This window comes from Stomoxys calcitrans, chromosome 3, assembly GCF_963082655.1.
Source record: "Stomoxys calcitrans chromosome 3, idStoCalc2.1, whole genome shotgun sequence".
Classification (NCBI taxonomy): Eukaryota; Metazoa; Arthropoda; class Insecta; order Diptera; family Muscidae; genus Stomoxys; species Stomoxys calcitrans.
Window position 1 is genome coordinate 138626529 of NC_081554.1, and position 18510 is coordinate 138645038.

Sequence of the window (18510 nt, forward strand, 5' to 3'; positions counted from 1 at the left end):
TCTGACCAGACAAATACCGAACATCCGCGTAAAATCACAGTTTTTTTTGCTCTAACCCAACTGTTCATCTATTCCTACCGCCAAAAATTCCAAGCAAACAACCAAACAGACTAATAGACGAGGAACAGAATACTGATATACATGTTCGTTATAGAGTTGCCAGAACAGCATTTACTTTTAGTTTAGTTAGTACTTTTACAATAACAAAAATTTGGCAATAAATCAGAATATATAGTTCTAGTGACAATGCTTAATTTCACCAACATCGATATTTGTATGTTTAGATATAGCTTTTAAATAAAACTTAACAACCCATTCCTTTCTTACTGAATATATATGGACTCAATCGCCAGTTCGATTATGACCCAAATATAGTTCTCAAATACATTTATCGTGCAATTTACACATCCGCAGTTTCAGTTGCCTCAATTTAAGGCCGATCGCAATGACGCAATATTTTTATACCCTCCACCATAAGATGGGGGGTATACTAATTTCGTCATTCTGTTTCTAACTACTCGAAATATTCGTCTGAGACCCCATAAAGAATATATATTCTTGATCGTCGCGACATTTTATGCCGATCTAGCCATGTCCGTCCGTCCGTCTGTCCGTCCGTCCGTCTGTCTGTCGAAAGCACGCTGACTTCCGAAGGAGTAAAGCTAGCCGCTTGAAATTTGCACAAATACTTCTTATTAGTGTAGGTCGGTTGGTATTGTAAATGGGCCATATCGGTCCATGTTTTGATATAGCTGCCATATAAACCGATCTTGGGTCTTGACTTCTTGAGCCTCTAGAGTGCGCAATTCTTATCCGATTGGAATGAAATTTTGCACGACGTGTTTTGCTATGATATCCAACAACTGTGCCAAGTATGGTTCAAATCTGTCCATAACCTGATATAGCTGCCATATAAACCTATCTTGGGTCTTGACTTCTTGAGCCTCTAGATTGCGCAATTCTTATCCGATCAGAATGAAATTTTGCACGACGTGTTTTGTTGTGATATCCAACAACTGTGCCAAGTATGGCTCAAATCGGTCCATATCCTGATATAGCTGCCATATAGATCGATCTTGGGTCTTGACTTCTTGAGCCTCTAGAGTACGCAATTCTTATCCGATTGGAATGGAATTTTGCACGACGTGTTTTGTTATGATACCCAACAACTGTGTCAAGTATGGTTTAAATCGGTCCATAAACTGATATAGCTGCCATATAAACCGATCTTGGGTCTTGACTTGGCACAATTCTTATCCGATTTGAATGAATTTTTGCACGAAGTATTATATGTAGAAACGCCTCTATTTTTTGGAATCGACTAAACTATTAACTGAAAACAAGTAAAAGCGTGCTAAGTTCGGCCGGGCCGAATCTTATATACCCTCCACCATGGATCGCATTTGTCAAGTTCTTTTCCTGGCATCTCTTCTTAGGCAAAAAAGGATATAAGAAAAGATTTGCTCTGCTATTAGAGCGATATCAAGATAGGATCCGGCTTGGCCCACAATTAAATTATATGTTGGAGACCTGTGCAAAATGTCAGCCAATTCGAATAAGAATTGCGTCCTTTGGCGGCTCAAGAAGTAAAATTGAGAGATCGATTTATATGGGAGCTGTATCGGGCTATAGACCGATTCAGACCATAATAAAAACGTATGTTAATGGTCAAGAGAGGATCCGTCATACAAATTTTCAAATCGGATTATAATTGCGACCTCTAAAGGCTCAAGAAGTCAAGATCCCAGTTCGGTTTATATGGCAGCTATATCAGGTTATGAACTGATTTGAACCTTATTTGGCACGGTTGTTGAAACTAAGAATAAAATACGTCATGCAAAATTTCAGCCAAATCGGATAAGAATTGCGCCCTCTAGAGGCCCAAGAATTCAAGACCCAGATCGGTTTATATGACAGCTATATCAGGTTATGAACCGACTTGAACCATACTTAGCACAGTTGTTGGATATCATAACAAAATACTTCGTGAAAAATTTCATTCAAATCGGATAAGAATTGCGCACTCTAGAGGCTCAAGAAGTCACTACCCAAATTCGGTGTATATGGCAGCTATATCAGGTTATGGACCGATTCGAACCAAACTTGGCACAGTTGTTGGATATCGTAACAAAATACTTCGTGCAAAAATTCATTCAAAAAGGATAAGAATTGCGCACTCTAGAGGCTAAAGAAGTCAAGACCCAAGATCGGTTTATATGGCAGCTATATGAAAACATGGACCTATATGGCCCATTTACAATCCCAACCGACCTACACTTCCTTCGAAAGTTAGCGTGCTTGCGACAGACAGACGGACGGATATGGCTAGATCGACATAAAATGTAGCGACGATCAAGAATATATATACTTTATGGGGTTTCAGACGAATATTTCGAGTAGTTACAAACAGAATGACGAAATTAGTATATCCCCATCCTATGGTGGAGGGTATAAAAAAGGGGGTTCCTAGTATAGGGGAGCTGTATAAGTCTATAATACCACACGTATTTTGATGGTCGTTGGAGAAATCGTTGTACAAAATTTCAGCCAAATCGAATAATAGTTGCACCCTCTAGAGTTCAAGAAGTCAAGATCCCTGATCGGTTATATGGCGCCTATATAAGATTATGAACCGATTTTACCCATATTTGACAAAGTTGTTGGAAGTCATAACAAAACACCTCATGCAAAATTTCAGCTAAGTTGGATAATAATTGCGCCCTCCAGATGCTCAAGTAGTCAAGATACAAGATCGTTTAGATGGAATTGCGCCCTCTAGGGGCTCAAGAAGTCAAGACCACAGATCAGTTTATATGACAGCTATATCAGGTTATGGACCGATTTAAACCATACTTAGCATAGTTGTTGGAAATATATATCGAAACATATCGTGCAAAATTTCAGCCAAATCGGATCAAGACCTCTGATATGACAGCTATATCATGTTATGAACCGATTTTAAGCTAAATTTTAGCCAAATCGGTAGGAATTGTGCCCTCTAGTGGTTCAAAAAGTCAAGAACCATCGGTTTATATGGCATCTACATCAAAACATGGACCGATATAGCCCATTTACAATTCCAACCGACCTACACTAATAAGAAGTATTTGTGCAAAATTTCAAGCGGTTAGCTTTACTTCTTCGAAAGTTAGCGTACTTTCGGCAGACAGACGGACGGGCGGACGGGCGGGCGGACGGGCGGACGGACGGGCGGACGGACGGACGGGCGGACGGGCGGGCGGACGGGCGGGCGGACGGACGGACGGACGGACGGACGGACGGGCGGACGGACGGACGGGCGGACGGACGGACGGGCGGACGGACGGACGGGCGGACGGACGGACGGGCGGGCGGACGGGCGGACGGACGGGCGGACGGACGGACGGGCGGACGGGCGGGCGGACGGGCGGGCGGACGGACGGACGGACGGACGGACGGGCGGACGGACGGGCGGACGGACCGGCGGACAGACGGACGGACATGACTACATCAACTTAAAATGTCGCAACGAACAAGAGCATATATACTTGATGAATATTTCGAGGAGTTATAAACAGAATGACGAAATTATTACACCCCCATCCTGTGGTGGGGGAGTGGTGGAGTGTATAAAAATGGCCTATATTTCAATCACGATCGTAATTGGACGACCGTTGTGAGATGCTTCGTATACGGAGTAGCTGCAATTGCAGTCGTGGGCAATCAGCGATATGTAGTGGTGAATCTCAGTGAGAAGTCGGGCGGCAGCTGCTCTTGCCTAAGTTCTGAGTGTTTATGATACTCGATATGACAAAGAGCTTGCTCACCTTGGAGCTAGATGAGAATCACTACCACCCCACACGGAAATGTGGCTACATTAACAAGGACGCCTACATCAAAAAGAAGTATCTGGGCAAACAGGGGAACGGATGAATTGACATGGCTTAAAATGATAAGACGATAAAAAAAAAAAAAATATATATATATATATATATATATATATATATATATATATATATATTTACTTTGGTCTGAGATTAGTATTTCAATCCCATTATCCCAAAATAATCCACAATGATGGTTACCCAATATTACCTCGGACTATTATATGTGGTTTTTAATATTTGTTGCTAAGATTAAGTCAAATGGACAATTTGACAATCGCGCCTTTTCCTACCTACTTTGGTACGGAACCAAAGTTACCGGAAACCAGGATCAAAATACTATTTTAACTTTTTCATCTGGTAACTCCAATTCTATGATAAATACCAGCAAAAAAACCAATGCCATCAAAAATAAACTTAGACCAAAATAAAACAAACAATACTCGTAATAAACAGTAACAGAAATACAACAAAGAACAATAAAAGATAGGAATCCGACCGCTGAAAAAAACGTCGAAAAAGAAACAAATGCATAACAGTTTGCTCGAAGTGGGAAGTTTGTATGGGAACAAACAACTCTGCGGGAGTCCATTGAATGAACTCGCAAAAAAGTTACACAAAATAACATGAAATATTGAAAACAAATAGAACAAATTTAAAATTATTATTTTTTTTTTTGTTCGCCATGTCTTATTTCGTTTGGAATTCAGAATTGCAACAATAAACAGATGTATGCGGATTTGACCGAAAAGAGATATACACAGATATGTTGGGGTAATCAGTCAGCAATGAAAATCAGCAACAGGCCACAAAGGTCTTTGCGCTATTTGATTATAAATACGGTTTTATTTACGTTAATGGAGCTTATCGTAATAGAATATATTTTCAAACAATAGACTTAAAATGCGGGATGATATGCCCAGTATTGATGAAAATCGATTTTAAGTACCATTCCAAAACAAAAATCCTGCAACATAATTTGCTGAACGACATTAGGATTAAAATCTAAAGTCAATGAGATAATTGGGTCCTATTTATGCGGATTTAGACCAGGTAAATCTACCACAGATCAGAAATGAAAAATCAAAACTTACCATCTTTTCGCCTATGAAAAGATCGAAGGAGAGTCAGTGAAAGTGGGTCAGGCAGAAAATGGATATAAGACAGAGCAATTTTTACTCGACTATATTTTGTAATATAGAAACCATCAATTGCAACAAGACTCTAAAACGGCTGCCAGAAATCGCTCTGCTACAAATTTTTTGTTTAATTTTTTTGAGCTATAAAAAGTTGCCAATTTCGGCAAGCCAAATTTGCCTCCAAAACATTACTTTACATGACGGGAAAATTTTTTTTACATTGGCCGCTGCAAATGGGTCATTTGGTCCAGATTAATTATAGTTTATAATACTAAACAATTTTAAAATACTTACACATTTTTTCGTACTATGTTTTTGAGTACGGACTTTCAAACGCAGTTTTTATCCGATTTGGCTGAAATTTTGCACGTAATGGACTGTTATGACTTTCAACTACTGAGCCACGTACGGGCAGTTCGGGTCCGAGGCGTTTATAATTAAGGTAAAATGTGTTACCATACACAATTTTCTATTTCATTGACTTTCTTCATTGTATGTTGGTTTAATTCAGAAGTATTGGGTTGCCCAAAAAGTAATTGCGGATTTTTTAAAAGAAAGTAAATGCATTTTTAATAAAACTTAGAATGAACTTTAATCAAATATACTTTTTTTACACTTTTTTTCTAAAGCAAGCTAAAAGTAACAGCTGATAACTGACAGAAGAAAGAATGCAATTACAGAGTCAAAAGCTGTGAAAAAATTTGTCAACGCCGACTATATGAAAAATCCGCAATTACTTTTTGGGCAACCCAATATTTTCTGTATTTTTTTATTTTTTGATCTGTGAATATACCTATAAACCAGCATTGTAATTTATAAGACATCTTTTGGAATATAAAACTTGTTCTCATAGATAAAAGTCCTCTGACTAATATCATTTTAACACATTTTACTTACTTAAAGTGAATATTAAGTTCTTTTCATAGAAAAACATTTTTTTTGGAAGAAAATCAATAATTCCAAATGTAAATTTAAAATTTTTTTAAAAAATATTTTACTTTGTTCAACTCTACGATCAAAGCCGAAAGAACTAAAAAATTTAAACAGAATCAATGCTGCTTCCTATTGACTGATAGATTTCGGTCATAACTCACTATGAACTCCGTATCAATTGTTTTAAATACTGTATTTTGATTTATGAAATCCCAAGAAAAAAATTAGATAATTTCATTTGAAATAATTATTTTAAATGTTATTTTATGTAGATGATTGGGTCTTTAAATAAATATGAATGGGTTGAAAAATACCCAAGAATGGAGCTGTCTTACAAAAATTCCAGCTCGAGTTAGGAAAGAGGTATCCTAACCAAATTTTACCGTGAAATAAGGTCATGTTTTGGGGGAATTGGCTTATCGAAAGTCGGGAATTTTTTACATAAAAAAATATCCCACAAAAATTTTTCTCTAATTCCTTAGGAGTGCGATTTCTGGAATCCATTTCCGAGTCTTGTTGCATTTGATGTTTTCTGTATTAAAAAAATTAATTTATGGCGATAAGCTAACAGGTGCTATTTAATGTCAATATAATTAAATCCACCTTTCTTCGCTAAATGTGTATCAAATATTACAAAAATATATTTTTTTTTTGTAAATACCTTAGGAAATAAAAAGATTTTTTATTTTCTCAAAAATTTTTAAAATTTTTTTTAAAACTTAAAAATTTTCTTCATAAAACATTGTGTGTCAAGCGTATGTGTTAAAATTTTGCCGAAATCTTTCTTTTAGAAAAAATAATTTTGAGGATGCCCGGGCCTGAGCAACATTTTGCATTTAGACAATATTTCATTGAAATTTTGCCTTTGGAAAAAATGTCTTTCAAGTTTTATCTTTATATAGAAATAAATTCATTTTTATTTTATTTTTATACCCTCCACCATAGGATGGGGAATACTAATTTCGCCATTCTGTTTGTAACTCCCCGAAATATTCGTCTTAGACCCCATAAAGTATATATATTCTTGATCGTCATGACATTTTATGTCGAACTAGCCATGTCCGTCCGTCCGTCTGTATGTCGAAAGTTGGATTGGTTGGGATTGTAAATGGGCTATATCGGTCCACGTTTTGATATAGCTGCCATATAAACCGATCTGGGATCTTGATTTCTTGAGCCGCTAGAGGACACAATTCTTAACCGATTTGGTTGAAATTTTGCATGAGGTGTTTTGTTATGACTTCCAACAACTGTGCTAAGTATGATTGAAATCGGTTCATAACCGCATATAGCTGTCATATAAACCTATCTGGGGTCTTGACTTCTTGAGCCGCGAGAGGGCACAATTCTTCTCCTATTTCGCTGAAATTTTGCATGAGGTGTTTTATTATGACATCCAAAAACTGTGCAATGTATAGTGGAAATCGGTCCATAACCTCATATAGCTGTCATATAAACCTATCTGGGGTCTTGACTTCTTGAGCGTCTAGAGTGGGCAATTCCTATACGATTTGGCTGAAATTTTGCACGACGTGTTTTGTTATGACTTCCAACAACTGTGTTAAGAATAGTTCAAATCGGTCTATAACCTGATATAGCTGCCATATAAACCGATCTGGGGTCTTGACTTCTTGAGCCACTAGAGGACGCAATTATTATCCGATTTAGCTGAAATTTTGCATGAGGTGTTTTGTTATAACTTTCAATAACTTTGCTAAGAATAGTTCAAATCGGTTTATAACTTGATATAGCTGCCATATAAACCAATATGGGATCTTGACTTCTTGAGCCTCTAAAGGGCGCAAGTATGACCCGATTTGGCTGAAATTTTGTACAACGGCTTCTCTCATGGCCTTTAACATACGTGTCGAATATGGCATGAATCGGTTTATAGCCCAATACAGCTCCCTATAAACCGATCTCCCTATTTTACTTCTTCAGCCTCTAAAGTGCGCAATTCTTGCTAGATTTGGCTGAAATTTTACACAATGACTTCTACTATGGTCTCCAATATTCAGTTCAATTATGGTCCGAAATGAACCATTACTTGATATTGTTCCAATAACATAGCAATTCTCTTTTTTATCCTTTATTTGCCTAAAAGAGATACCGTGGCAAGAAGTCGACAAATGCGATCCATGGTGGAGGGTATATGTAGGATTCTTTCTATTTGGGACAGAAAAGCATAATAAAAACTTTAAAAATGTTTAAGCAAATTGTAGTGTCGCAAAAAGCATTGAGAAGGCGCAAATTTTTTTTTTTTAAATTTTGACTTTATGAAATAATTTTCACTCAAATATAGTCTACAGAAAAAATGCAGTCTTTAAAAAAATTTTTTTTGAAATTTTGTCTTTAGAGAAAATTTCATTAAAATTTGTTTAGAAAAAATCTCATTCAAATTTGTTTAGAAAAAATTTCATTACAATTTTGTATCTTAGAAACATAATTTAAAATTAGTCATGGTCTGATCAAAATATTGCTTCTGTAGGTATTATAAATATACAATTTTTGTCATTTTAAAAAGTTTTACAAAAATGTTGTGTGTAGAATAAATTTAACTTAATTTATTTTCTTTTGTTTTTGTGTTTTTTTTTTTCAACAGACAATATCATTTTGGGGGTGGCTCGGGCCCGGGCCCCCTGGCTCCCATAAATATGTTCGTCCGATTTTGAGAAACATTGCAATAAATTGCCCATTTTTCAACCGATTCTCTCGAAATTTGGCAGGAAGGAATTTCTTATGACTCTCGACATTACTAGTGAATATCATAGAAATCGGCCCAGATTTACATTTAGCTGTCATAAATGAATATCCCGCAGTTATCACTCAAAGCGCATTTATTGATCAATCTTGCCAAAATTGTGCACATCGCTTTCCTCCACGACTACAACAATATCTAAGGAGTTTGCTCGAAATCGGTTCAGAACTAAATATAGCTCTCATATATATGTTGGTCAGACTTTGGGTAATTTGCAATAATGTTGTCATTTGTCAACCGTAGTTACTCGAGTTTGAACCTATTTGCTATGGGTTGCCCAAAAAGTAATTGCGGATTTTTCATATAGTCGGCATTGACAAATTTTTTCACAGCTTGTGACTCTGTAATTGCATTCTTTTTTCTGTCAGTTTCTGTTTCTATCAGCTGTTACTTTTAGCTTGCTTTAGAAAAAAAGTGTAAAAAAAGTATATTTGATTCAAGTTCATTCTAAGTTTTATTAAAAATGCATTTACTTTCTTTTAAAATATCCGCAATTACTTTTTGGGCAACCCAATAGAAATTTGACAAGGTTTCTTTAATAACTTATCTGAAAATATCAGCCGAGGTCAATCAAAATTGGTTCAGAATTGCATATAGCTCTCGCATTTTGCATATAGGGTAGGAGAATTATACAGTCGGGTACCGCCTTACTTTTGCCCTTCCTTACTGCATTTTGTTTTAATATACATGAAATAATTCCCTATTTCTAAGTCCCTCAAAAGAGTGACTTGACTTACGCTAGTATCTGTTTTCAAATTATGAAAACAGCTGATTGTAACATGAAAAAGAAAGAAACCCGTTCACTTTAAGTGACACAGAATCAATGCGACATGTTGATATTCTCTTGTTGGAACAAAACTCTTTACTTTAGTCTAATTTGTTTTCTTGCTACTTACCAAACTAGTCAGCATATATATTTTTGTGTAGGTGTAACACACTATGTCCAATTGTAATAAGAATGTCCAATATTAAGAGATTTTGAAGAATTTTTGAAGCGATGTCCAATATATATAACTGTGGTAGTAGGCTTTACTTTTTATTATTTCTTACGGTATCCGCCTGTCAGCTTGTACAATTTTGTGCAAAAGTTTAATAAACCTTTGTTGTCAATTTTCAACAGTTACAAATCTATATTACTTTATATGATTTTGAATTAACAATTTTTCTTTTCTTGACAGTTGTACAATTGTTGCCTGCAATAGAAAATAAATTTTTGTTAGTAAATTGCTTTAACATGGGAGCTATATCTAAATCTGAACCGATTGCCGTGAAATTCACTAGTAATGTCGTGCCAAATTTCGTGCGAATCGGTAAACAAATGACCATATTATTGGTCGGGCTAAACATATTTATGGGAGCAATATCTTAATCTGAACCGATTTCAATTAAATTCGCCAGTAGTGTCCGGAGTCTGAAGAGAATCCCACGTGCAAAATTTTATGAGAATCGGTAAACAAATGATGGTATGACTTTACTATCGGACGAACATTGAGAAAGTTGAGCTGAGCTGATTATTTCATTTGTGTCTCATACAAATAGGGATGTACCAAAATTTCTTTTATAATATAGAAAACTTATGAGATAAGGAACATTTTGGGGCAAGTTTAAAAAAAAAAAACGAAGAGGGCTAAAAATTAAAAACTAATATTTTATGAAAAAGATTAAAATTTTGCGAAACATAGTCTCAAAATATAAGAAATTCTTCAGAAAAAAATCTTTAGGTGTTTCTAAATTCATTAATTTGTTTCCTAGTTATAGCGGTTCAAAAGTTATTTTGATTTTTGACCGCATGGCAACATTGCATTAAACGGACTTGAAGGCATGCTCTTTCTTGTAGTATTTACATTTGCCAAAAAAATGAGCACTATTTTTTAAGAGCCTTTTTTTCTAGAGAATGCCTCATATACTCTGAAGGATCGCAGATCAAAATTTTGAGTTGTTACCTATGACGCTGTACGCCTGGTTCGAATCCTGGTGAGGGCATCAACAAATTGGTGGTTATCCCCTCCTATTGCTGGCGAAATTTGTAAGGTACTTTGCCACGTAACAAATAGGTGTCCCACTGCGGCACACCGTTCAGAATCGGGTATAAAAAGGTGGCCCATGTTCCATAGTTGAATGTTTATGGGCAAATTTACATTCGTACAAACGGAATGACTATACCCATTGAAATTAATCTGCAGAGATCAGTAATCACTGTCCGCTGATATTAAACCTAAGTTTTGAAGAATTCCATTCGCAACTTTTTAACCTCTCAACAAAAATTAAGACATTTGCTATACATTAATTAAAACAAGTAAACGCGTGCTAAGTTCGGCCGGGACGAATATTGGGAACCCACGACCATGGATTCTGCAAAAAATTTATCCAAAATAAATTTAGTTGAAGGGCATAATTTTATTTTACGTACCAAACTTCTGTCAAACAAACAAACATTAAAGCTTCTTGGAACCGATCAAGAATGATCGAGAGACCGCTTTATATGGCAGCTATACCAGTTTATAGGCCGATTCGAACCGTACTAGGCACAGTTTTTGAAAGTCATAACAGAACAATTTGTGCAAAATTTCAGCCCAATCGGACGAAAATTGCGGCTTATAAGAACTCAAGAAGTAAAATCAGGAGATCAGTTTATGTAAGAGCTATATCAGGTTGCAGGCCACCGTAGCGCAGAGGTCAGCATGTCCGCTTATGCCGCTGAACGCCTGGGTTCGAATCCTGGCGAGACCATCAGAAAAATTTTTTTAGCGGTGGTTATCCCCTCCTAATGCTGGCAACATTTGTGAGGTACTATACCATGTAAAACTTCTCTCCAAAGAGGTGTCGCACTGCGGCACGCCGTTCGGACTTGGCTATAAAAAGGAGGCCCCTTATCATTGAGCTTCAACTTGAATCGGACTGTACTCTTGGATATGTGAAAAGTTTGCTATTGTTCCTTGGTGGAATGTTCATGGGGAAAATTAGCATTTTGTATCAGGTTATACACCGATTTGGACTGTACTAGGCAGAGTTGTTGGAATTCATAACAAAACACTACATGCCCAATTTTAGGCAAATTGGACAAAAATTGCGGCTTGTAAGGACTCAAGAAGTCATATCGGGATAGGGAGCTATATGAGGTTATAGACCGATATGGACCGTGATTGGCACAATTATTAGACGTAAGAGAACACCACATGCAAAATTTCAACCATATCGGACAAAAATTGCGGGTTCCAGGGGCTTATAAAGTCAAATAGGGAGATCGATTTATATGGGAGCTATATCTAAATCTGAACTGATATGGACCATTTACAATCCCCAATGACCTACATCAATGTTAAGTATCTGTGCAAAATTTTAAGCGGCTAGCTTCACGCGTTCGACAGACGGACGGCCGGAGGACGGACACTGCTAGATCGACTCAGAGCGTCGAGACGATCAAGAATATGTATACTTTATGGGGTCTTAGCCGAATATTGCGAGTTGTTACAAAGGGATTGAGTACATTAGGGGGTATACCCCATCCTATGGTGGTGGGTATAAAAAATACCCATTTTTGTGCGTCCCTTTTTTGTTTAAAAGCGTAAATATAACAGATGTAGGGATTTTACTGCTGTTATTCAAATATTAAGGCCAGAGGACTGTTGTCATTAAACTTATGGCGATTTCGATTGTGCAAAAAAGTTTAACATTTTTTTGACATATTGCACTGAAATCGAAATTTTGAGTTCGTTTGTCCAAAAAAATTTAACCCCACAACCGGGTGTAGTGATCGTTTGTAGTGGTGTTGCCTACAGAGAGTAAAGAAATGTTGCATTTCTTACATCGTGCCAAGTCTACGGTGGAGAATATCGCACTTAAAATCTGCGGCTATCATTCAAGCAACCTTTTTTTGAACAGAAGAAGACAAAATTTGTTGAATCTTTGGAAAAAACGGCAAAATATTAAAAATAAATACAAAAAAATGGAAAAAATGAACGCGTTTTATTTACCTTACTCTATATAAGATGCATTGCTAGAAAGTTCTTCACTCGAAGACGAGGATATGTAGTCGAAATGACTACATACGGAAATATGAACATGTTCGATAGAAAATGCGAAAAGTGTAACACTATGAAAAGGTTGGGCCGACATTTGCAAAATTTTGTCCCGTATATGTGCAACATTAGTGTAAAATATTTTTTCCAAATCGAAATCACCATTATTTAACCGACCTTTCGGGTCGACGCAGCCCGAGTTAAGTTACTGAAAGAAAGTAAGAAGGAGGTCAGTATAGCTTTCGCTATGATAACGGACACATAGGACTACGACCTCACTTATGCAAACTCGTTGCGGCAAGTGATAGCATATGTTGGGTATGTGGGGAAGATAATGAGACGTTGGAGCATTTCCTATGTCACTGCTCGGACATGAACAAACCTAGGGGCGTGTTATAGAAAACAATTAAGGATTTCGTAAGTAGCACGGAATTCCTAACTTATATTTTCTTTTTCGAGGTTACTTCTTAGTATTTATACCGCACAATATGGCGACTTAGGTATATGTCCATAGTGGCATGGGACGGATTTATATTTGCAGATTCTTTTGGAAAAATTGAAAAATTGGAAAAAAAATAAGTTATGCGCCTGTAAAATTGAAAGATACGATGGAACATAATTTTTTTTTTAATATCGATAACGTTTTTTAACTTTTTACCATTTAACTTGAGCCCCTAGATTAATTTTTCGATTTGGCTGAAATTTGGTATATGAGGTACGTTTTTACTCTTCAACAAGCACCTATAAAAAACCCGCCCCGGGATTGAAGTTCTTGAGTGTTCATACATCTCAATTTTTATTCGATCTAGACGAAATTAGATGCATACAGTACATTTACAATTTTTTTGATACAGCAAACATTTTTGCTGTTTTCATTAACAAATTTCTCTGGGTGTTATGTAACTGAATACGCGATTTATGTGTTACTTGGCGATAATTTCAACACTTACAGCCAGATGAACAATAAAATTTTATTCCATCGTTGCAAAACACAACAAGTTTCAGTTTGTGCTTTTAAATGTTTGCTTATTAATTATTACTTATGCTAAGCAAAATATTTACTTAAACTATTGCTAATATAATTGTTGGCATAAGTGGCTTAGCTCTTTGTTTGCATTGGTAAGAGATGAATGAATAACTTTTCCGCATCTTTCGCATCAATCTCCTAAATATACAGCGTATTTCACATGGAAGATAATAATTTAAGCATTTTAATACCAGTAAATTACTACATTTGGTTTCTGAATCCGCATAAGGCGTTTAAAATTCAAAAAAAAGTGAGTTGTCAAATTAACATGCATTTTATTAACACACACAGATATAAAAAAAATGTAATTTAACTTGGTTGACACACCATGTATATCAGTGATAGGCACATTCACACATTTGCACATAAGCTTGCGAGCATACACATTTGATTAAATAGGCAGTATTGCAAAATAAAGTGTGTGTTTGCCCATCGCTGATGTGTAACCACCACTACAGAATTTCAACTAACCTATTGTATGCAGGCATGTTTCAATTTAATATTTTATATCTCCATAGACGTTGGTATCCGTGCGATCAGGATGCATTGAGAGAGCAATGACCGGTGATCATTAAAAAGATCTTTCGTCGAGATACCGGTTAATATAGTAGTATGTACAGAGATAAAATCGGCTCATCGAAAGAATACATAATATAAGTCATGTCTAATGCTAATCGAATGATCAGATTATGCTGAGGTTGTTATACCCTACACCACTACTGGGAAGATGTAAAGATCGGACCAAAGCTGTTGCTTCTATGGCCTTAACACGCCATATCGGCTGAAAGATATATATGGGAGCTATATCTAAATCTGATCCGATTTTAAAGAAATTTTGAAAATATTTTGAGACGTCAAATAAAACATCTCGTGCTAATCCGAGATATCCGACATATCGGATGAAATATGTATATCGGAGCTATATCTAAATCTGGCCCAACTTTTATGAAATTATGCACACGTTTTGGGACGTCAAAAAAAACATCTCATGCAAAATTTTGTGAAGATCAGACCAAAATTGTCCATTGTTCATAGTCCATATCGGATGAAAGATATATATGGGAGCTATATCTAAATCTGGCCCAACTTTGATATAATTTTGCACACGTATTGGGATGTCAAAAAAACATCTCATGCAAAATTTTGTAAAGATCAAACGAAAATTGAGGCGACTACGGCCTTTGTAGTCCACATCGGATGAAAGATATATATGGAAGCTATATCTAAATCTTATAAATTTTTTTTTCTCAAAATCTATGGCGTTTGCCATTGGACCAAAAAGGGACTTGTGCAAAATTTCATGACAACCAGACAACAAATGCGAATAGGTAGATAGACAGACAGACATAGCTCAATCGAATCAGAAAGTGATTCTAAGCCGATCGGTAAAATTATCGATGGGTCTAGCTCTTCTCCTTCTAAGCGTTGCAAACAAATGCACAGAGTTATAATGCTCTGTACCACACTAGTGGTCTATGGCGAAAAGAGTGCTAAGTTCCGCCGGGACGAATCTTACAAACCATGGATCACCTTGGACAAGAATTGCGATGCCATTGGAGCTATATCTTCTTATATCTAAAATTCAATTTGTGTTTGTTTGTATGTTTGTTTGTTTGTTCCGTACAGACTCAAAAACGGCTGAACCGATTTCCTTAAAGTTTTCATAGATTGTGTAGGTTGGTCTGGAAGGAAACATAGGCTATATAATTTTTTGATATCAGGAGGGGGGCGGACCCTCCCCTTATCCCAAAAATAAAAGCGGACCGATCGGGACAATATGGGTTTCAAATAAGTAGAGTACGAATTTAATAATAAAGGTTCGGTGCAAGCACCTGGAGGGCCGTCCCAGCCCCAAAACCCCTTAAAATAGGTTTATTTGACTATCATGACAATATGGGACTCAAATGAAAGGTATTCGGGAGTAGATTACGAATATGGGTAGGAAGTAGGAAAAGGCTTTATAATTTATTGATAACGGAAGGGGGCGGACCCTCCATTGTTACCCCCCAAAAACACCACCCCAAATCAAAAGTGGACCGAAAAGGACAATGTGGGTATCAAATGAAAAGTATGCGGAAGTAGATAACGAATCTGGCATACAAATTAATGTCGAAGTATAGGGGGTTAAAATTTTCGCATATTGTGTAGGTTGGTCTGGAAGGAAACATAGGCTATATAAGTTTTCGGTATCGGAAGGGGGACGGACCTTCTCCCTCATTCCAAAAACACAACCCAAAATCAAAAGTGGACCGATCGGGACAATATAGGTATTAAATGACAGGTATTGGAGAGTAGAATGCTAATATGATATTAAAATTTGAGTCTAAGTACCCATCGGGCCGCCCCAACCCCAAAACTCCTCTAAACAGATATATTCGAAGTTCATTTCATTATGGGGCTCAAATGAAAAGTATGCGGCAGTAGATTACAAATATGGCATAAAACATTAGGTCCAAGTAATGGGAGGTCGCCCATCCCCAAATACCCCTAAATGGGCATATTAGCCGACCATGGCTATATGGGACTCAAATGAAATGTATTAGGGAGTATATTACGAATATTACATTAGAATTTGCGTTCAAGTGTAGTTGGCGCTTTTCCTCCTAAAGGTACGTGAAATGAAAGGTATTTGAAGTTGAAAACGAATTTGGTATCCAATTTTGGAGTCAAGTGTTTTGGGGTACGCCCTAAAGCACCCCCTTAACTGAACTTCATTTTCGTTGGGAATAAAGAACGAATTTGATATATATTTTCAGTGCAAAGTGCCGGTGGCCACCCAGTTCCAAAACACCCTCCAAACGGTTCATATTTACCGGCCATTAAGGCATTCCCATTATTTATGATAGAATTTTTTTAAAGTGTTATCAGTGATAGTTTTTTAGTTTTTCAAAAAAGTAATCATGAAAAACATGGGTATTTCATTGTGCAATTTAACTCATCGAATTTCATTAAAGATTTTCGTACATTACACCTAAGGAAATCATTATTCGCCAAATTGTTTCATTGTAAAAGATTTTCTTGGATGAAAATCAAATTTTAAAATGTTATAAATAATATTTCACTGTGCCCAAATCTATGCCCAAAGCCTACAGAACTAACAAATTTCTACTAGAACTGTTGGCCATTAATCGCTATGAGCTCCGCATCAATTGCCTTAAATACTGTATTGTAAATTATGGAATTCCAAGGAAAAAAAACGAAATGGTTTCATTTGAAAAAATTATTTTAAAATTAATCTGGTTGATCATTTCATTTTAAAATTTCGTTTCCTTTTGGGGTTTCAGGACTAACAAGAAAAATATCTCATTTTAAGAAATTTTTTAAATAATTTTTTTTTTCCGCAGTTAAAAATTCAATTAAAATAATAAAACAATATTTAAGAGAAAATTCATACAGAATTAAATCTTAGAAATTTTTTTTTAAATGTATGTCTTTCGGAACAATTAAAAAAAAATGGCAATCATGAAGATTTCGCTTAAAGAAACTTTCAATAACTTTTCGTTTAAAACAATCACAAAAATTTTATATTTTGAAAAATTACATTGGCTTCCGTCTTAAAAAAATTTCCATAAACCCATTAACGACGAAAAATACCCAAGAATAGAGCTGCATTAGAATAAATCTAGCTCGAGTTAGGAAAGGGGTATTGTAATGAAATTTGGATTGGCGTAAAGTGGACGAATAAAACCAGTTACGACAATTCTTCCCGTCATGTTTTGGGGGAAAATTGGCTTGCCGAAAGTCGGCAATTTTTTATATACCTAAAAATCAAACGAAAATTTCTCAAAATTCTTTGAAGTGAAATTTCTAGAATCCGTTTTAATGTCTTGTTGTATCTGATGGTGTCTATATAAAAAATAAATTTATGGCAATAATCCTACTTCTTTTGACAGCATAATAAAAAGACTTTAAAAATGTTTATGGAAAATTTAATGTCGCAAAATGCAACATTTTATTGACATTTTGGCTTTATAAAATAATCTCGAGATAAGGTTGTTTTTAGAGAGCTTTTCGCTGAAACTTAGTCCTCAAAAAAATCATTAAAATTTAGTCTTTATAGAGAAATGTTATAAATTTTTTTATAAAAATTTTGTACTTAAAAAAAATAATAAAAATGTTGTCTTTAGAAAAAATTTTAAAGAAATATATAAAAGACAATTTCGAGAGGGGTTCAGCCCGTGCTGAAGTTTTGTCATTAGAGAATGTTACGCTAAAATTTTATCTTTAGAAACATTTGTTTAGAAAAATTTCATTAATTTTTTTTTTGTACTACGAATTTCATGACAATTTTATTTTTAAGAAAAATACTTTTAAGACGCTTCTGGCCTCAGCAAAATTTTGTCTTTGTAGAATATGATAAATATGAAATTTTTCATTTTAGAAAATACTAGCATGACAGGGCCCGCTCCGCTGCGCCTTCTTTAACTCTCTATTATCTTTTTAGGGTTGGGACACTTCGCCCTGAATGAGGATATCGTGCTTCTGTAGCCCATGTCCGGAACTTCGGACAAAATTTAAAACGGTGGTTATCCCCTCTTAATGCGTGCTACCATACCATGCATGGACATGTAAAAAATTCTCCCAAAGAGATGTCGCACTGGGGCTCGCCATTCGGACTCGGCTATAAAAAAGGTCCCTTATCGTTGGTAAACTCAACTTGAATCGGAAAGCACTCATTGATGTGTGAAAAGTTTGCCCCTGTTCGTTTCCTGGGCAAATTTTTACCCTACTCTCAAATGCCTTTATTTGAGTCCCATATTACCATATTGGT

At 35.9% G+C, this 18510-nt stretch overlaps 1 protein-coding gene across 3 annotated transcripts in view; it reads right to left on the minus strand.

Moving 5' to 3' along the window:
• The window catches only part of LOC106090537 (dual oxidase maturation factor 1), a 273000-nt gene that overhangs the window by 179839 nt on the left and 74651 nt on the right, over window positions 1–18510 (minus strand). For 2 of the 3 annotated variants that reach the window (XM_059364200.1, XM_059364201.1), the window contains exon 2: window positions 9590–9886. The exons of the other annotated variant lie outside the window; for it this stretch is intronic. The gene's annotated coding sequence lies outside the window, so the exon portion shown is untranslated. The remainder of the gene's footprint in view (window positions 1–9589; window positions 9887–18510) is intronic. 3 annotated transcript variants of the gene reach the window in all.